General features: G+C 43.8%; 1 protein-coding gene across 2 annotated transcripts in view; it reads right to left on the bottom strand.

The window, feature by feature from the left end:
* The window catches only part of CHST15 (carbohydrate sulfotransferase 15), a 45,127-nt gene extending 36,127 nt beyond the window's left edge, over window positions 1-9,000 (bottom strand). Inside the window, exon 1 of one of the 2 annotated variants that reach the window (XM_086752079.1) lies at window positions 8,948-9,000. The gene's annotated coding sequence lies outside the window, so the exon portion shown is untranslated. Of the gene's footprint in view, window positions 1-8,943 lie in introns of both variants that reach the window. The other variant, XM_086752080.1, reaches the window with a different exon arrangement.
* Between the last annotated feature and the right edge of the window lie 12,436 nt (window positions 9,001-21,436).

The raw sequence follows: 21,436 nt of genomic DNA on the forward strand, positions 1-21,436 counted from the left end.
TAGCTGCATCTTCCATTCTGAGCTTAGCAGCATCCTCTTGCAAACGTGGAACGGCTTTTCCACTTTTCATTCCTTATTGATCCTCCGCGATGGTCACATCTAATCCATCCAAGCCTTCTGCACCGAAACCTGCACTCCAGACATAAAGCAATTACAGCTCCCCTTCCAGCTCCTGCAGCCCAGAAATAAAATTTGTTTTTAGAAAGCTATAAGCCTCTCTAGGATAATTAATAATTACACTGACAGTCAGCTACGGTTAAAACTGCAAAATTGCCAGCACTGCAATTTCAAGGCTCGTAACACCAATTTCTTCAGTAATAAGTATTTATGGAAAAAAAATCTGTAAGCACTATCAAGATGGAATATAAACAGACTCTAAATATTTATCAGCAGAGGAAGTTCAAAAATATCTCTGCAAAAATAAAGCGGATGGCAGGCTAAAACCAGAGCCATTGAGCGTTCTTCGAAGGATGTGCGAGGAGGAACTCCAGTTTCAGTCTGACATCGCTAAATCAAATTAATTCCTTCCTCCTATTCAACTGCTCCGTAAGAATCCTTGATGCCAAAAGGACAAAGCTAAAAAGGTCCCTAAACCTGTGCCTGAGTGCTGCGCTTGATGCAAAGGACTGCCCAAATTCCGACCCGCACAATGCGGGAATGCAATATTTTATTTAAAAAGTCAGACTTTGGGGCTTTCCATCATTTTTAAAACCTAGATATCCTTAAGAGGAATGTCCACCTGCACGGTCAGCTAGCACTGAAATGGGCCCACGTCTGCAGCATTTCGGTGAAAGGGGTCCTCTGGGATAACGCGACTACTGATACGTTGTTTCGACGAGAAATATTATTTCCTTTTCACATACCCTCATCCCCACCAGACATCACCTTCACCTTAGGGCTCCCTGGCTGAACCAAACAGCACGTGCACAGAAACGTACAGCTGAACGCCTTCAGCTCCAGTCGCTCATCAAGAGGAAAACTTTTTAAGATCCCATTTCAATTTATTTTTTTTAAATGCTGAAGTCAGCAGGAAGATGTTTCATTGACTTTAATGACGCCAGGGGTTCATCCTGAGAATTGCTGCTTGGAATGAACACAGCATTTATATTACCTCATTTGAAACCCTTATTTTTTTGGCTAAATGCAACTTAGTGATATTTGTTATTTCTGAATTATTTGTTATCTTTAAAAATACACAAAGAAGGCTGTTAAAATACGGCAGTGTAACATTTTCAGTGATTAGGGTGGGGATATTCTTGCCTCAGTAGCAGGTAAATATTTTTAACACACAAATAAACGTTGTCAAAGTTTCAGTTTGTTTTCTAATACTTATAAGCCTTAGAATCCAGGAACTGTAATAGTCAAAAAAAAATCACTGTTGATATTTGCCTGCTTACTGGTATTTTCACAGTACATTTTTTAGTGCTTTTTTTTCATTTATTGCCCAATATTCTACCATAGCAAGACAAAAAAAAAAACCTGGAAAACTGGCTCGATTGCTACACCCACTTAATGAGTTCCATTAAAAGAAAAAGCTATCAAAACTCAGCAGAAGCTTTTTACGCATTCTCCTGTATCACACCAAAATGAGCTATGGCAAGGCTTTAACTCTGATATCAAACAACAGGAATACTCAATTTTTAAAGCTGTACACAGAAATAAGGAGCAGGTGATGTGAAGCCATGGAGAGAAGGCTATTTTACCCTTCATTATTTAAAATAGCCTGATGTTAGCCAAATGAGTTTTTCCTCTTTCCTATAAGGAGAAGGATGAGCTTAGGTTCCTCTGTTCCCTCTGTTCACCTCTCACATCTCATTTCTTGTTGAAACTGTTTTAAAGCCGGTATAAATAGCTTTGCAAAGTAATTCTAATACTAAATGTCAAGAGCAATAGTGGTTTCATTCTGATTTATCCTTATCTGTTCCTCAGGCAAGTTAATCCTCAACCTGAGACACTGTTTTCATAGCTCTATAATTTATGAAATTTTTTCATCTAAATTATTTACTTTATGAATGGCTCCAATGAGTTGCTCAGGGCATAAAGCTGTAATACTCAATGCTGAAGTGCTCAAGAACATGTTTTTGTCTTTTTAAGAGAAGAAACCGCTACTATATCTCATGTTGTAGTTGCTATTGGTAGCCTTGATGACCGGGAGTGTTTTCACGCCGTCTTTTTTATCTGATTTCTGCGCTTGCAATAGAACTGGTTACGACCCAGATATCACAATGGTATCCCAGGCTAGAGCTCCGGGGAGCCACAAAACAAGCAAAGAGCCCCTCACCCTGAAGCACAACCTCACCACGTGAACCCATATTCTTTCGGGGAGCTGAACCGGCATCAGCTCTGCGTGGGCTCAAGACGCAACGTACGCATCCAACCTGCTCCCCTCCCACTTCAACAAAGCAGCATCCAAAATCCACGCCACAAATGGCCCCAGGAAATTCTCTCAGGCTTCGGCAACCAAGCCAGGAGGATGACCTGTACAGCAGCACTCCCACAAACACACTAACCAGTGATCGAAGACAGAAGAGGAGCACGACCACTAGCATGATGTGGTGAAATAGAAAGCTGAGATTTCAGAGTGTTCCCTGAAAAATCCTAGAAATTTCAGATTCATTATCCATTTAAGTTATTTAACATTAACATTATCTATTTAATATTATCTATTTAACATTAACTATTTAATATCTATATAGCCTAGCTGGAAGACAAACTTCTCAACTAACAAGTAGCCAAAATCGAAGAGGAATATTAGATAAGGCATTGGATGGACTTCCAAAAAAAAGTGGTTTTAAGACCTGTTAGAGAATTTACAGGAGATGAAGCTCCCCTGTGAGGAGCTGGCCCTGCAGGCAAACACATCTCATTATGTGATGTACACTCCTAATAATCTATTAAACTATCCTTCTCCGTTTCCTCCCATTTCCAGCCTTACACAGTCGAACCTCCTGGCTGCACCAGTCAAACAGAGTCCATCTTCTTCGGATTAATAAATTCTGGCACTCACAGGCCGTTATGTCCTAGCTCAGGCACAGCAAGTTAACATTCGGCTCTTACATTTTCTTCAAATCATGTGGAAAACCTTCCAGAATCTTGATTTCTATTACATTTTTCCTGATGTTTCTCCTATTTGCTGGTCTCTCCCTACTAATTTGGTGCCAGATCTAAAGCACTTTAATTAAGTGCTTTTTCCCCATACTGCTCCAAGACCTGAACTTCAGCTGGGCATGTAGAGCATATGAGGACATCATCATCTTCAATCATTTGAAATCATCCAATATTGCAAACTCACATCTAATGCACTGCCTGCTTTCACATCACTCTTTGAACACTACTACCCACCAGGCTTCTTCCATCCCCTAAGTACACACGTTGCAGATAAATCTTTGTTATTTTTCCTACATATCTTACAGAAGTTCACATTTTTTTTTCAAAGCAGCCTTATCTTGTTTTCTCTGTACATCGGTGAACCTTACATTTTATCTTCACTCTTTTTGTTTGATCTCACAGGTCTTCCCAGTTAAAACTCACCTGTAACACAACAACTGCTGTTACGTGAAAGAAAGGTCCTTCCTCATATTCCTGTCAGTCCTCAGAAGTTATCACATCTAACCTCAACTTGGCAGATTAAAGCCATGCATCGATGTATGCAATAAAATAATATTACAGAAGTCTTTTCCAATCTCATCAGCTTTTCTAATTTTATGGTAAGATAACAAGGTGCATTCACCCACACTGAACATCAAGGTTTTTCACAGGAAAAATATCTCCTTGTGAAGCATATTTCTCCATACCGGAAGGCATGAAGCAAATGAAAAATGTCAGTTTTTATATTCTACTATTGGGGTACAGAGCTGCACCTTCTATGGTGTGCACTTCACAGTGAGGAACAACCTACCTTAGATACAGAGTTGGCATAAAAAAAACCCCACACTTCCTTATAAGATATTGTGTGAATGACAAGTCCGAATTACGGCACACTATGTTTTAGAATAAAAAGTGTGTATTTGGCAGCACTTGGTATACAAAAGTATATTTATATACACAATGTACATAAATTTTAGGTAGTATTGAACCATTGGATCCCTATTCTGCAACCCTACCAAGCACCAACTCTGACTGGACTTGCTGCCTTTTAAAGAACAGCCAGAATTATACTGAAGGTGCACAATTTAGGGGTCTACAATCCTAGGACCTACACCTACTCCTGCATTTCAGATTGCTTGCAGGGGTTGGACTGAAAGCCCAGAGCTGCCGTCAGACGGGGGCTACCCAGAGGCTGCTGGAAGGAGACTCTGCCAAGGAATCTCAGTCTGGGGAAGGGCCAGAGTGCCTCATCTTCTCCAAACCGTGGACACAGTATTAGAGAGGAAGTCTTTCTAGCTTTTCACTTCCATCTTAGCACGAATTTCCAAGGCCTGTGTCACTTCCCTGCCTTTCCATCATCACATTTCTTGACATGAATATGTTCATTTCAAAGGAAACCCATCACACAGAAGGCAGACACGTTGGCAGCCAAGTGCCCTCCACCACCCATACCACTGCAGGGGCTTTAGCCGCTTTCTGCAAACCAAGGGAGGGCGGCTTGCTGCACCAGGAGCTCCAGAAATGTTTCTGGAGCCGGGTTAGCTTATGTAGACTACCTCATATCTGGCAAGTTTATAAGAAAACCAGTAGGCTTGCCACTTTAGATATTTGGAAAACACATGTTTCAGCCAGTTCAAGGTATTGTGGGAATTTTAAGAGGCTGGATCTGGGAACGGGAAGACGCAGGGCAATGGATTGAGGCTGGTGAGTCCATGATCTCCGGCGTGCTGCCACAGGAGGACAGAGGGAGGGCATTGGGAGAGAGCTCACCATGGACCACTTGCACTGCACATTCACCATCACACCTGGTCTCTCATCACCACCACATCTGGCTTGTCATTGCCATCAGCCACCGGTACCCAACTGCACTTCATTTTTCTTTCTGTTTCTTCTTGCAAGGTGTCATGCGCATCACCTGGTTATCTTTTTTTCCTAGATTTAAAGAAGAAACTTTTTACACTGAGGGTGGTGGAACACTGGCCCAGGTTGCCCAGAGAGGTGGTGGATGCCCCATCCCTGGAAACATTCCAGGCCAGGTTGGATGGGGCTCTGAGCAACCTGATGTGGTTGGAGATGTCCCTGCTCCTTGCAGGGGGGTTGGACTGGATGGGCTTTAACGGTCCCTTCCAACCCAAAATATTCTATCACTTCTTACAGAGGACACCACACTTCTTAAAACTAGTGCTTACAAACCACATTCAGCAGCTGCTGGAAACCAGGTGTAACATAAATTAATAAATATTCCACGGCAAAGCTACATTAACTGCTTGCCCCTAAAGTGCTGTTTAGTGGCCTGTCAGGCACAGCTGTGTAATCAAAGGATTACAGTGCTCCCATTGCAACGCGCCTGCCGCACTCCAGCTCCTCGGTAGCTTTCCTGCCTCCCTCGCATGTAAAAACCCAGTCAAGTAACCGGGACAGAATTGTAATCGTGTCTTCCAGCCCGAGAAACGCAAATGAAAAGGTCGCAGGGACAAACAGCCAGTGTGACCGTACAACACGCTTTCTGTTAGATACATGGAGAGCCCTACGTATTTTTAAGTGAATGGGTCAACTATGCTATATAAAATTAGGCAATTTTTGTGAAACTGCAGTAGAAGTGGAGAGATCACTGTAATTCACGCTGCTTTGAGATAAGAACTTGTAGGAGCTTACAGATCCCTTCCCCTCGTGTGAATAGCTGTATTTAGACTCCAAATCTGGCACCACACTTCGTCAGTAAGAAAAACAGTGCACTTCACTAAAACACATAAATAAATAAGAAATACTAATTTGTGGGGGAAAGCAGTGGGAAAAAAAAAAAAAAAAGCTCTCTTATTGGAAATCTACCTTGTTTTTCCACAGCACTTTGGATTCTTCCAGCTGAGCAACATGACTCCAGCCAAGGAGTATGGCGGGAATCCAGAGTTATCCCTCATTTTGTGATGTACGGAGGAAAATAGGTGGGTGAAGGGAGGAACTGAGGCCTGAAGACAGCAATTTAGGAGACCATTTCAAACCAAGGTTTGCTCCTGCAAACTCTCTAACATCAACCAAGTGGCCAGAATAGCACTGAATGATTTAAGAGCAGGTTTCCTTGGAGTTTCTGATTGTGGGATATACAGCCTTTCAGGACACGGGAACTGTAAGGGTAATTAAGACTTAAGAGGGAGAAGGAGTGTTATTGGCACCTGCTTAAGTCATGGCTCTCTTCACCAGAGTGATGGATCTGTACTAAAAGAGAAACACAGTTGGATGTTCTAACTTGCTAAATCAAGGTCATTTAGGCAAGATCAAGCTGCTGCTGTTAGCTTATCTCTAGACAAAGTACATCAGAACAACATTAAAAACACAGAACATAATGGTAACAAAACGCTGAGTTACAGCTTCTTAAATCTTTGCTCCCATGAACATAGAGGGACGCACTCAGCATAGGAAAAGTAGTTAATAATAATAATAATAATGATTCCCTTCCTGGTCAGCAGAGAAATTTGGTAAGAAACCCTTATTGGGAGGTAGAGGGATTGTCGTATCATGGTTAGCAACGCCTCACAAACTTTGGAAGAGTCTGCTGTCATCCACCTAACAACTTGATCTTAAATAGAAAAAAACACTTTGAGATACTTGAGTATTGGGGCACATCTTTAAAAACAACGTATGGTAACACTGAAATCACCTGGGCTACAAACGTAAGCTTTGCCCTCTGAAACTCTTGGTTCTCACAGAGCTCCTGCCACAGGTTGCTTAAAATAACGTTGAAATATAAGCAGTATCTTATTTGCATCTCTATGATTATGCCTACATAATCCCATCCTTGCTGCTGCTGCTGCCAGTAGATTATATAACTTCATCCTTCCACTTCAGCCACATCAAATAATTCAGATGCAAGAGTCTGCCTCAACCTTCTCATTTATACAGCTTCCAGATACCTACTTTTAGTTTAGCAAAGAAGATAAAACCCATTACTGTCTTCCATTGCATTAGCGGAATTAAGTGTTTTGTCATGTAAAACTCCACTGTTTCATCATGTTCCTGTTACAAACTGCCAGATAAGACACTCTGAATTTGTGATTAGTCCCCCTATTATAAAATCTGAACCATAAAATTATTTTATGATTGATTTCAGAACTGCATGGCGACTGCACTTACAGACACGGGACCTAAGTGTCATTTAAGGGGGAAAAAAAGGCAGTTTCACTACTAAATCGTCATACAAGTAGTTTCCTCTTTTCTGCATTCAAATTGATTTTCTTTCTTTTGGCATGCGAAGGGCCAGATGACTCCTTTGACTCAATGCCCAAGAGTGAAATGGCACCAGCGGCAGCAGAGAAGCTCTCAGGGCAAGAGACGTGTGACAACATTTTAATCACTGATAAAAAAAAAAAAGCTTCAAGACAACCATTAGTATTTACTACCTGTTAGCGAGTACGTGTATATATGTGTGTGTCTGTCTGGATATTGAACACATCTATCAATGTATATGAATAGCACAGACATAAGTGCATACATACAGCTCATATACATGTTGTGACCTCTTATTGATGGAAATTTCCCTTTTTGCCAGAGATCAAGTAGTCCCCAGTCAGTACCAAGTGCAATGTTGTTCAATTAGGCATTTGTTTACACAAACGAGCGTGTATGATTTTCAGTCAAACCTTAAAAAGTATTTACTCTTCACGAACACCTCCAGCAAACCCTGAGTTTTAATCTGTAATCTGCTCAGCTGACTTGCTCTGCTATTTTTAGTCACAAAACATAAAAAGGCACATGTTTGATCTACAGGAGATTATAACGATTTTTTTTTTTTCTGTCTGGCTACCAATTCAAGAAGTGAAACCATCCTTATGCCATAGGCAAGCAAATCAATGCGAAGAGAACTTTAAGCTGTAGAACCATGTAATAAAAAAAAAAAAATATATATATATATTTCCATGTCTCAAAGTTTGGTAGGTGTGTAGATGCATCATCCTGGAAATATCATCATTAACCTACAAATCCGGCGGTGTCTGAGAAAGTCAATTCACTGCAGAGTACGGCTGTAGTATTACAATGAGGCAGCACAGAAAGGAAGCAAAAAAAAAAAAAAACCCAAACCAAAACAAAGCCATATCTGGCAGAGCCAAAGTTCAGCTGGTGAATCCCTGCTTACCAGACTGGCACCGGAATAACCGGCCGCTGAACCCTGCCTGCGCTCTCAGCAAAAGCACGCAGCGATGCTATTTTTAACAGCCGGCAGCTTGCTTTTAAGAAATAAACCCCTTTTCACCTAAAAAAAAAAAATACGCACCGGCGAATGGCAACAACCATCCCCAGCTTAATTCCAGGTAGGATGCGCAGCCCGGCATCGAATGGATTTTTTTTCCCGAGAAAATCGCTTCCCGAGCGCCTTCTCCCCCCAACAAACCGCCCCGGACCCGGCGCAACCCGGGTTCTCGGCGCGGCGAGATGATGGGGAATTTGTGGGGAATTTGCGGGGTCTCGGCCATCACTCTGTGCTCCCCCCGCAGCACCGACCTGCTCAGGGGCAGAAGTGTCCCCCCCTCATCCCACCTCACCTCACCCCCCCGAGGATGCTGCACCCGGAACCCACCCGTGGAGGGGGACACACACACTCCCCCCTCCCCGACATTTGCTAGGGGACACGGCCAGAGGAAGGTGCGAGGTTTGGGGGGGGGGGGGGGGGGGGGCAGCGGGAGGCGGCTCCGCACCCCCAGAACCGGCTGCGGCGGCGGCAGCACCGCGCCCCCGCGGGGCCGCCCCCCCGGGGCTCCGCTCCGAGCTCAGCCCAACCGCAACTTTCCCCCAAAAGTCCCGCCGCCTCCAAACTTGGAGGGGGGGGGGCGATCCGCAGAACCCCACCACCCCATCCCCACGCACCTACCTCCGCCGGCTCTGCCCCGCGTCCATCCGTCGCCTCCGCCGGCTCTGCCCTGCGGGGGGGGGGCGGAGGAGAAGGAGGAGGAGGAGGAGGAGGAGGAGGAGGAGGAGGAAGGGGGCGGGAGGGCGGGAGCAACCCCGCTGCGGTCCCCGCCCGCGCTGCGCAGCCCGGGAGGCGGTGTGCTACCGCTCGGCTCGGCCCCGCCGGGGAAAAGGGGTGAGGGGGGGGTCCCAGCGGTGCCCCCCGGGGTGGAGGGGGGGTCAGATCCCCTGGGGGAAGGGGCGCGGAGCCCCCCGGTCCGGGATGGGGGGGCTACGGAGGTCCCGCCGCGCATTGCCCCCGCCGGTGCCCCTCCCTGGCAGCTCCAGCTACCGGCTGGGTTTGCTGGAAAGGTTTTGGGGTGAAAACAGACCTTTTCTGTACCATCCTGCAGGAAATTCATGCTGTCCTGAGCAAATCAGCACCCCAAATTGGGGTGAGGGGGTTAGAGCCGACCCCGGGAGACTTACTGCCCATACGCTCCCAGGTCTCCATTGCTTGGGCAAGTTGGACTTCCACGGCCACAGCCCAAATCTCCCACTCCACAAGCGCAAGGATCGTTCTCAACCAAGAGGGTCCTACCATGTATACATACATGTAAATTTACATACATGTCTGCTTATTAAGTCATCCGTCTGACACATGTACACACCTCCCGTGACGCAGTGCATGTGGTTTCACACCAAGGTTCAACGCGACACTTGTGGAGCTGGTGGCATCAGGAGTCGTCACGCGGCCGTGACTCTCCGCGGTGGCCAAGGTCCGTGTGAGCGTGCTGGAGGAGGAAACCTCCTCATATTTCCCTCTGAACACCAAGTGAACTCACTGTTGGGCTTAAATCCACGTGTTTAATATTCAACATTCTATTTAAGAAGTTGAGGTGATAATGCATGAGCTAAACATGAAAGAACAGCGAATACTGCATTTTCATATTTCCTTTCGTGATCAAATCCATCTTCGGTTATAACTTTCAGGAGTGTGTGAAACTCGCACAAATTTGGGGGAACCTGTTTTGAAGCGAAACCATATGTAACTTAACCATAAAATACAACACAGAAGCTTCCAAATTGCACGGCTATGGTTGGGAGCCAAACAGCTTAAGGGTTTCAGATAGATGATTATACACCTGTAAAACCACATATAAATGAGAGACTGGGTTAAAAACCACATACGCACAAGTTTCCTACAGCACCGTGGATGTCTCTTTCTTTAGGTCACATCTGATTCTCACCTAACTCTTAGCTGAAAAAAAAAATCTCACAGAATAAAACACCTGACTGGGTGAAACTGTGATTTATAAAATATTCACACATATGCAGTGTTCCTGGTCTGGGTTAAATATGCTGCCCTCCAAGGCCTTTTTAGGCCTCCTGGGATGCTCTGAGTAGCAATTATGCTTAGCCAGATTTCTGGATAACTGTACTCCCTTCCTTTTTATGTAGCTTAAAAAAAAAAAAATTCAGAGAAGCTGTCAGGAAAACAAGATCTTCATTCCCTGGGGAAGCCTCTGCTCACGCTGTTCCTCACCAACCATCAGCTGGAGTAAACATCTCAATGGTGCTATCTACATATGGTAGCCCAAACCTCCAGGCACTCCATAAAGGTTGTGTCTACCCGTCTCATGGACATGTGCAAACTATCTTCAACAGTAGCTGGGGAGGAAAAGACAAGATTTTATGGCATAATAAATCGCTGTCCAGGAACTAATTGTGTTACCATGAACAATGATAGTCAGAAGAAGAACAGGCAGAATAAATAGTCTAAAAAAAATCTAAAAATTAAGGCTGAACTTTAATCCTCATGATTCAAGATGTTCAAAGGGGGAGGAAAAGGAGATACTTCAATGTAGAAAATATAGTAAAACTGACTCTGACTCGATTGGTTTCCATAAAATGAAAGCTCCTGACCTCCACCTCTGTAAATACAATTTCTACTGGTTGCCATGCTTACTCTGTGACATATAAAGGATCATCTCGCTTTTAAAACAAGCTTCTATATATTCCTTAGCTCTGAGCAGGCTTAACTGTTAAAAAAAAAAAAAAAAAAAAAAAAAGATGGGAGAGCCCTTTAGTAGTGTTGAAAAGCAAGTACACAACTAGCAGTGCAAGTGTGTGAATTTTAAATTCCTTATTGCTACCGGCCGTGGTTTGCGGCAGAAACCTGGCAAAGGGGTGGGGTGGCTGGGTTTGCCAGCAGCAGGGCTGTGCGTTTATCGCCAGCGTTAACTCTGGGATAAACAAATCAGATCGTGTCCTCGGAGCAGGAGCACTGCCGTAACAGGATGCTAATCTGGGGAAATGGATCTGTGGCTCTTCCTCTGCCTGCCTATTCTGGCATCAGCATCTTTAGGTTGTTCTCGCAAAGAGAGGTTGGAAATGCAGATGTTTCTGATTTGTGCTCACTCTCTCCCAAATGTGAAAACCATTCCCACTCCTCCTGCTTTTGGGGAGTCCCTTTCCCATGACCTCCCATCACCGGGCGCTGCTTTCCAAAGCTTTTCTCAAGGGGTGCTGCTGCAGGGTACCAGCATAAGCTGATACCCTTACGTCAGATTGTAATCTCGCCGGAAATGGATGTGGGTTGCGACAGGAAAAGACAAAAACTTCCCCAAAACGTCTCTGTCCCCCTTCTGCCATGAGCTGTGGGAAGCCAACGGACTTGCTGGGTTCCCCAAGGGAGCTGCCTGAGAGAGCAGGTTCAGGGTTCCCCCTTTGGCCGGAAAAGCAAAGGGGGAGCTGGAAGCAAATAATTTCCTGCATGAGGACCTCTAAATTCAGCCAGGGAGTTTCCGTGCAGTAAGTCTGAAAAACCACAAGGTGATACGTATGCTGTGCGTAGCAGTTTCAGAACTTAGCACTGCTGTGCTGCTAAGCAGAGGCACGGCGAAGCCCAATTTTACGTGAGCTTCCCCTCCTGTTGAAGGCACGGGTGCTTCCTGACATCGCTGGGGTTAGGATGCGCGGCCACAGCACCCCGACACCCGTGGGGACTATTTCTTCTCTGCTTCCAACTCTGAGAAGTTATTCTTCATATGGTCTGTTCTCCCATTAAAATACTGGTATAATTCTCACTAAAATCAATGGAATGTGTATCTTTTACATAAATGCATTATTACTTTTATTTTCCCCATGGTATCCTGGCAACAGACACATTCCTAAAATACAGACCACTAATTTCATATCTTATACATCCTTCAGCTCTCGGTAAAGGGTATCTCCACCTCCAAATAGTGGGAATACTTTTTTGCTCCTTTCCCAGCTTGGATTGGGAATTATTCTTCTTGGCATGCACATCCCTGGACTGCATCTGGGAGTTCTTGCTCAGTCTGTAATTGAAGACAATGCTTTTTTTTTTTTTTTTTTTTTTTTTTCCTAGAGGAGGCAAAAATTAATACTGAAAGATGATTAGATAAATGTGTCGGAATGGTCTGTGAGGTTTTAATGATGTCTGGCGAGAGCCAGTTTCCCTTTGCCTAACACCATCCTTTTATCCCAAGCTGCACGTCCTTAGCAGCCTACAGAATTCCTTTTTATTTGTGATATTTATGCCCTTCAAGTACTTGTTGAAGGGTATCGTTTCCCTCTTAGTCATCATTTAGCCAAGCGATACATATTAAATTCCTTTAATCTTCACTCATAATTCAGTCTCTTCAAACCTTTAATCATTTTTATTGCTCTTCTATGAATTTCCTCCAATTTGTCCGCATCTCTCTGGCAATGAGGCGCCCAGAATTTAATGCCTTATTTTAGGTGTGATCTCCCTGCAGCAATACAAAAGATGCTATACCTCCTGCTACTTTTATCTACCACTGATTTAGCAACATGCTGGCATCATGAAGTAGCTGGGAATCAATTAACATAGATTTGAAATGCTTCAACACTCAGAATTACCATAAGGCCTTTGTGGCGTGGCGCGCAATGAGAAGGCTTGAAGGTGGTTGGAGCCTGCTGCTGTTGGAAATCCGTGTGTGTGACTTCGAAATCCATGTGTGTGACTTCTAAAGCTCTTAAACCTGCTTTGTACCCAGCTCTGTCATCCTCTCAAGTTGCGATTTAGAGGATAAATGGAGATGGGTTCAGGTTGGCACCAGAAATGGCTCGCAGGAGCTGGTGGCCTGAGGGTTTCGTGGTGCTCCTCCTACAGCTCTTGGTTGGTAACATCACCCAATGGCTCATCACAGCAATGGCAAAACCAGGCGAGCCAGCAGCCAAGGAGCTTGACATTAGGTTGAATCAGGCTCTTATTTAAATTGTTTCCTTTAATGTGAAAAAAAAAAAGTCTTTAGAAATCTGTAGCACATCATGAGCTTTGATTAAAGAAGAGTTTGAGATAGCTAAGAAGCAGATCAAATGGGGAAAGGTGCTGTAAGAGCTCTCAGATCTCTGCTGCAATGATCAGGTAACGGGGAAAGGTGGCCTAAGAGCTCTCAGACCTCTGCTAGATTGATCAGGGGGCTTCTCTGTCACCGTTGCGTGTGGTTCCTGGTTAAAGGCACACGTCGTTGCCACTGAAGCCAACGGGAGCTCAGCTCCTGGCTTCTCCTGTCCTGTACAAACAACCCGGTCATTTCCTATTGCTTTTGTGAATAAGGAGGGAAGAGTGTTACCTTACCCCTGGAGGCATTTAGTTTCTGCTTGCAGAATAGTCTTTTCCCTTCTGTGTCGTATATTTAAACTGTCACTCTCCAGATCTATTATGCATGATAATACATTTTGTCTCTGAGCCACTGGTAGGGAATTGTAGGTCACTGGGCCGTTTTGTGTGCACTCGACTGCCCAGAGTTTTTACTTTCCTGTCGTTTATTACTCCTTCTCCAGCTCCTGAATTCAAAATGAAGCATTTTAAATTTGATCAGGGATGTGTTCTGACGACCTCTTGGATTATGTTTGCCTTATTTCCTTAACTAATTTTGTATATCCTAACTACCTCAAGAAAAATCAGATTAACTGTATTTTATAAACTCTTTTCCCTCCATAGGTCAGTCTTTCCTCTTTCCCATCTGTTGCTTCTCATTCATGCCTAAACCCGAAGTTCCTCGCAAATGCCAGCCTTCATCAGGGGCTTCAGAGTTGAAAAAAAACAGATTGTGGCATGAAGAAAGCTTACGCATAATATGTGTGCATGGATATGCATGTGTCTGTGAATTTTTCCTTAAGAATTATTTACATTCTGGATAAACACTTTGTATTGCTGGACAGAAAAACGGCTGTCTCTTTTAGCCGTAATGTATAAATATTTCAAGTACCAAGGCTGATTTGTTAGTATTGAGTTTGTGGGATGAGTGCTTACCATACGGACTTGCCATTTGTTGTGATAGAAATTTGCGTCTGAGGAGCAAATCCTGTACCCTGTACGAGATGAGGATCCAAGGGGGACGCTGGGTGTCCCTCACACCTGATGGGATGTTGCTACCTGGCCAGTGTTGGGGCAGGGAGGGACAAAATCTGGAGCCCAGCTATGAGATCCCACTCTGCCATGCTTTCACATGCTCCGTTTCAGCCCAGGCCGTACCTGGTTCAGGGAAGAGCACGGTCAGCAACTGTTCCTGTAGGTATGAAGTCACCGATGAGCTCAATGCATGAGGTCAGCCTGCTTTTAAAAAACGAGGGCTTACTTGTCCAGGAATGGCCCATGCCATGCTCCTTTCCCTCGGGACCAGAAGATGGGCCCTGACCCTGTACAGCTGCAAAGAGATGAATTTCCAGGCATGCTTGTGCTAGATTAGCCTTCATCTTTGGCATACAAATAAAGTCATTCAACTTGCTAGACGTTATAAGAAAAATATCAAGATAGATCAACTGTTTTTACCTTTAAAGTTACAGAAACCATTATTACAAAGATAAATTACATACCTCCTCACTGGCACAATAAATGTGTTCTCCACGTGATATTCTTTCTGCTAATTTCAGAAAAAAAAAATACTATTCCTTTTTTCTGCCCTTTTTTTTTTTTTTTGCTAACTCAGGCTTTATTATAAAGTCATTTCAATTTGCAATCATTCTTCCAGTCCACTTGCAATGACCAGTCCACCTGATAAACACTTTCTAATATTATGATTTTTAATGACTACCATAGTTCCAACAGAATTTTGGCTTTAGGAAGAATACCGGAGACAGCAGAAAACAGAGAGATAAAATTCAGTCTCCATCATACCAGCTGAAGAAATAGCATTGGAGGGATGAATGTCATACATATATTATCTATTCTTAACGTTTTTGGGTTGGTTTTTTTTATAAGTTTCTACTCACATAGTTAAAGCACTGCCATACGTGAATCTGTGAGGAATCTCTTAGTTTCTCCTCGTGCTGGTTCCTTCCTCTCTCCCACTGCCTAAAAGCTGAAACATAACAGCAGAGCTTCTGCACACGGGTAATATCTTGCTGAATCAGGCAGTTTGGGGCGAAGCCAATTCCTGTGACTCCTGTGGTCTCGCATGAGAAATTACTTTTGTTGAATAAGCGTTGGCCATTTAATATACGGCGCTCATGACTCACCATATATTCCAAGAGCACTTTGAGATAGTTCGATACCATCTCTGCATTTTTACAACCTAAACATATTCCTTAGAGATTTATTCAGCTTTGTTTGGTTTTGGTTTTTTTTTTCCCCTCATACGCATTTCCAGGTGTTTTATGGGGGAGCAAAGAGGGAGCCTAACCACTGCAGGCAGCTCACTTAATTTAGCACAGCCCTGTCCTTTCCAGTTCGCTCACCTGCAAAATGGGAATAATAATAAGCACTTAAGGGAGAGTGTTCACATGTCTAGCTTGAGACCTCTAACGTTAGGCTCTTCAGAGGCCCAGCAGAGAGAAATAGCTTTTAATTCAGACGCTTTGAATGGGCTTCTTATGGAGCCTGCTTCTCTCCGCTGGCAGAAAGGGAGACCAAGTTCTCAGCTCAAGCACCCCTATATCAGGCACTTCAGTTACGTGCCGAAAGCCAGGCGCTGCGAGCATCCTCTTTCATACCTCATTCTGCAACCGTCTCCATGCTCGGCTTTCCGCTGTGGAGCAATGCCTGATCAACTCAGCGGTTTTCCGCATACGCGAAGTGGGGTGGGTTGCAGGATGAAGACCACGCGTACCCCTGCTGATCAGCGAGGGTGAATTAATTAGTAATTCAATAGCACTTTACATGTATTAAGCTTGGTGAAAGTGCTATTAATTATCAATATGGTCAGTCATTATTATTCATTAGTGGTTAGACCAAACTACCCAGACTCAAGATCTTTGCGTTTCAGTCTCAAAACTGCCACTGTGTGATATCGAGCAAGTCCCTTCGCTTCTCTTGTTCTCATTTTTTCCTGTCGTTAGGATATCTGCCTCCTTCTTAAGTGTGATGCGAACCTTAATTAGGCTTGAAAAGAGCTTTGAGAACCTCTGGTGAAAAGTGAAATATTAATGTCAAGCATTACTGTCCAGCTGATGAGACAGGAAGATAGTCTCGTCCTTATTCAAAGAGCTCGGACTGGTGCCACGGATCACTTCAATGGCTTGTGAATTCTACCCAGAAACACTGAGGCCGGCGAAGCACACCGAGCCAGTTCTCAAAGCCAGAGCCAAGAAGCACCACCGGGGAGCGCAGATTTGGAAAAGCCATCTTTCTATGGCTTTTCTTCCAGTTGCGCAGGCAAACTGCCCATTGATATACACAAATGGATATTTAGGCATCTAAATATCCACTCCTGGACACAAAAGCACAACTTGTGAGTGTGTGTCACGTAGAAGGACTGGCACAGAAATCAATCTTTATTTCAGAAAATCTTCTCTTCGGTGTTTAGTCTTTGTGCTGATTATATGAATTAGATCCCTATTACAAACAAGTCTCATGTCCCAGAAATTAATGTGCTTTGCTCAAGAACCAAGACTTTCTGCATTTCATCATCATTCTGTTTGCTAATGATTCAGCTTTCCTGGCAATGATGAGAAAACTTTATTTCCCTGGAGTATTTCTGGATGGTAAAATTATCATGTTAGTTGTGGGCAACTGATGCTGTATTAACTCACCAGGGTTATATTGCCGTATTTAATTGCGCTGTTTGGAAATCTAGCCACCTTCCTTCACACCTCTGGTTGCTGCAATACCCTTTGGCCATTATTCATTTATTCAATTCCCTTTTATGCTTAAGACAGTGGCTGCCTGCTTCTGACTGCTTGAAATCAAAATAGCAAGACAAAATGAAAACATGACAGTGACATGAACACTACTGAGAGGTCTTGGTCTGCATTTTAAGGACTGTCATAAATCAGAGTGGTGGAGAAAGAGAGATTAGCAATGCCAAGGTAGAGAGGTGAATGTGCCTGTTGAAATCTATATATTCCTATAAAATGCATCTACATTTCATTTATATCCAGTTCTACTTGCATTGTCATAAGAGTGTGGGAGAAAAGCCTATGTTGATAGTAAGGTCAAGCTCTCTCACAGTTCCTTAAGCTTTCTAGAGGTCATTGACTGAGTTAGTAGAGGTTCCCACAGTGATACAGCCACCTTTTCTTATTTATGTCCACCACCCTCTTCACATTTCCTGGTCAGAAACAGAGAAATACATTATTTTAGGGTGTCACATACAATAAATTCTTCTCCATTCTGAATTTCTCATAACTTACAACTCTCATAACTCCAGGTGATACCCTCCATACCAATGTAATACTCAGCTACCTTCCCCAAACTGGAAAGGCAAACCCAAATATCTGACATGAGTTGAGTTGCGTATCCGCGCATAGATACTTTTTGTTGAGATGTTATTATCGGTGAATGTTTTGGGCCACGCAGCAGCATCAGCGAGTGCAGATTCTCTGTGAATTTGACCACACGCTTCCCTCCACCAGAAGATTGCACTCAAGAAAGTTACATTAATGCAATGTCAGGCTTGAGATCTGCCATCTGCCAAACCAGAAAACCTTGAAGTTAAATTCAGTATCAGAACAAATGCTTGCCTGCTCTGCGGTTGCCATCTGTAGCTTTTTACATCACTGTTTATTCTGTTAAATTTATGTCTTAGTGTGTAAAAATGTCCATAAACTATAAAAACAAATGAGCAATGTGACAGGGTTCAGCACAGTAAAGAAAACAACAACTTTAAAATTATCAGATTTTGTGGACTTAAAAATCTCAAGGCTTAACCTTATGTAAAGCCTTGGGTTTTAAATTTAAAATCTCTATGATTAGTATTCAAAGTCTTGCAATATCCTTATTCCCTCTGACTGCACTTTCAGCAAATTGGCATAGCTCTCGTGTTAGACTAACAAAGTACCGCGTGTTTGAGAGCTTTTTGTTCAGAATAGATTATTAGGAAACACTTCTTTACTGAAAGAATGGTCAGGCACGGGAACAGGCTGCCCAGGGAAGTGGTGGAGTCACCATCCCTGGCGTGTTCAAAGAACGTGTAGACGTGTCATTTCAGGACATGGTTCAGTAGACATGGTAGTGTTGGGTTGATGGTTGGACTTGATGATCTTGAAGGTCTTTTCCAACCTTAAGATTCTATTATTCTCTCTGTTGTAGAACATACGACTACCAGTATCAATTACTCCTCTAGAGTTTTTAGGTCAGCACAAGACATGCTGTAGTAAAATTGTGTAAAAATCTTCAGTGCTCTGTTTCATGTGCTCCCAATCTGAAAGGCAGCCCACATATGAACAAAGAAAAATGCTTGGGGAATACACAGGGATGCAAAAATCCCTGTATTTGATTATTTACTTGGAGGCGACACTTTTTTTTTTTTTAAATGCAAACTGATGAATTATAAAAGGGAACAAACTTCTGTGTGGTTGGATCATTTATTAAATGAGTTCCACAATGCATTTGCTTCCACAAACTTTTCTTCTCTGGTAGGCTGTGATGTCAGGATTTTGTCCACTTGTCCAGGATTTCCAGTGGTTCATACCCAACAGCGAGACCTCTGGAAATGTTTGATGTAGAATCATATAGTCACAGAATCTTAAGGTTGGAAGAGACCTCCAAGATCATCAAGCACAACTGTCAACCCAACACCACCATGCTCACTAAACCATGTCCTGGAGTGCCACATCTACATGTTCTTTGAACATCTCCAGGGATGGTGGACTGGAGTACTGGAGATCAAATATATGGCTTGTTCACACTACGCTGGTCTTTCTGGCCCATGCCAGGCCAACTGCTCTTGCCTTGCCCCAATGGGCCGGCAACATGCGGGAAGTCTGATGTGCCTTGAGCTGCCCGGACTGACCGTGCGCTTGCAGATCACACGCGGACAGGATGTCTGCGCCTTCCTGGAAACTCGCAGCTCCCTGGGCGTGGGACTGTCCTGGGACATGACCTCTGGCTTTGCTTCAGTTTTGGATGCGGGAACAAAATCACATGCTAGCCCAGTCAGCCCCATCAAATCAGTGGTGAAGCTGGTCTGCTGTGTCCTGGCTGCAGCTAAGGCTGCTACAAGCTCAGCTGTTGTATGATCCGCAGGGAAAAATGGTGTAAAGGGAAAGCTGTTCAGATGAGAAAATGCAGAACTGCCTAGAAAGGCTGCTGTAGCACCGTTGCTTTTTTTTTCTTCTCCTGGATCAAAAAAGAAATGTCAGTCTGACCCATATGCTGGGATCCATGCGGAACCCCAAAAGACCTATATAGACGCTGGAAGACAAGTGCCCATATGGTGTCTTCATTCATTCGCTGCGGTGCTGGTAGGCAGCAGAAACACCTCAGGGAGGAGTTGGGGCTGAGAGGATATTTTTAATAAAGCAGAGTGCCGTGATCTATAATAGGAAAAAGTCATTGAGCCTTTTTCACAAACATCTAAATTTCTCTCTCACATGCTTTCCTTTCCAATGCTGGCAGAGAAAAAAAAAAACAGAAAAGAAAGCCTTCTTCTACTGTAAAACACTGAGAAAATTTCCAAGTTATCAGTGTTCTACTGTATCAAGGTTACTGTTAACTTTATTAATATTCATTTTCATTTACACTACTGCAAAGTCATTAATGTGATAAGTGTTATTATCTCTAGAACAATAAGTATTTATTAAAAGCATGTACAGTGAAAATTGGTAGTATGATGAAGCATTGCAAAGTAAAATGCAATGAATCCCTTAGGAAGAATAATAAAGATTTCTGGCTCTCTTTATTCCTCCCAACAACTTCACTGTATAAAAAAAAAGCAAGATAACAATGCAGGCTTGAAGTCGCTTATCAGAATTTGCAAGTGCTCTGAGTGTTTATCCTCAGTGAGAGCTGGAGGGATCCGTTTCTAGAAAATGATTATTGGCTGCTCTTTCAGCAAGAAGCTGCCTTGCTGTTTGTGCTTAATTAAGTTTCTGCTGAGAATTACTACCTGCAAATAACATAAAAATATTGAATGTCAGAAGGCACTTGGCAGTCACCAGTGTTGTGAACTCCCTTTGCCCTCCCTGCGCATTTATTGAAGGCGGGAGGTCAGTTGCAAGACAGAATTCCCCATCTCTCTCCGCTTCCCACTTCCTTCAAGGAAATGACGAATGATCCATAATTGATGTGACACCATTGATTAAAATATTAGCATTTCCATCCCAAGTTGCAATAGTTGCTTTAGTCCCAAACGCTTTGTGTTTGTCGAGCCTTTCCAGTTGTCCCAGTGAGGGTTTCGTCCCGGCGAGGGTTTCGTCCCGGTGAGGGTTTCCTCCCCAGGGGCTGCAGCAGGATGCTGCCTGCTCTGCTCTTCTGCTTGCCGGTGGCTCCCATCCAGCCCCCCAGAGCACTCCCCCAGCCAAATTGGGTGCTCTTCTTCCTCTTGCTACTGGCACATCCTCCGATTTCCAATTCTGTAATCAACATTTTATTCCTGATTTTCTTTTTTTTTTTTACAGGAGAAAAAGTGGTCAGCTTCACGCTCGGCTATTTACCCAGGCTTTAGGGCCGGCCGCCACGTGAAGGCAGAGCGATCTCAAAGCAGAGGAAAACAAAGAGCCGTCCTTTCCGCCCGTACGCTGTGTTCCCTGCGGCTCGGCTGGAGACTTCCTTAGGCAACAAGAAGTCCCACTGCCGGGCTGCAGCTGAGCCTGGCAAGTGTTGCTGTGTGAAAAATGACAATCTGTATTTTCTTTTAAACCGCTCACCGGCTGAGAAATGGCTCCTGGTGCTTTCTGCTCTTGGAGAGCTGAACAGGTGACCTCTGCCAAACTTTCTGGGCCAGCACCCTCTTGCACATGCTGCACTGCAGCTGGGTTATTACCTACTCCAAAAGTCCTCTCCCTTTTTCAAAGTCTTCCCTTTTTCAGCTCAATGTTGGCCAAAAAAAAAAAAAAGAAAAAAGTGGGAACAAATGTTAGTGACATATATGGTTTTAGTCGAATTTGATGCAATCTCTGACCAAAGTAACTGAATTCTCAGGATACAACCAGAGAAGCTCCACTGTCAAGTTTCTTTTTTGGAGTGTAATTTTTCTGTGGTGAACCCTTTTCAGTGGAGTTGAAGGCTTTGTGCTCTTTCCGATGACCATCCATAAAA

This window comes from Chlamydotis macqueenii, chromosome 7 (genome assembly GCF_036417535.1).
Source record: "Chlamydotis macqueenii isolate bChlMac1 chromosome 7, bChlMac1.mat, whole genome shotgun sequence".
Taxonomy (NCBI): domain Eukaryota; kingdom Metazoa; phylum Chordata; class Aves; order Otidiformes; family Otididae; genus Chlamydotis; species Chlamydotis macqueenii.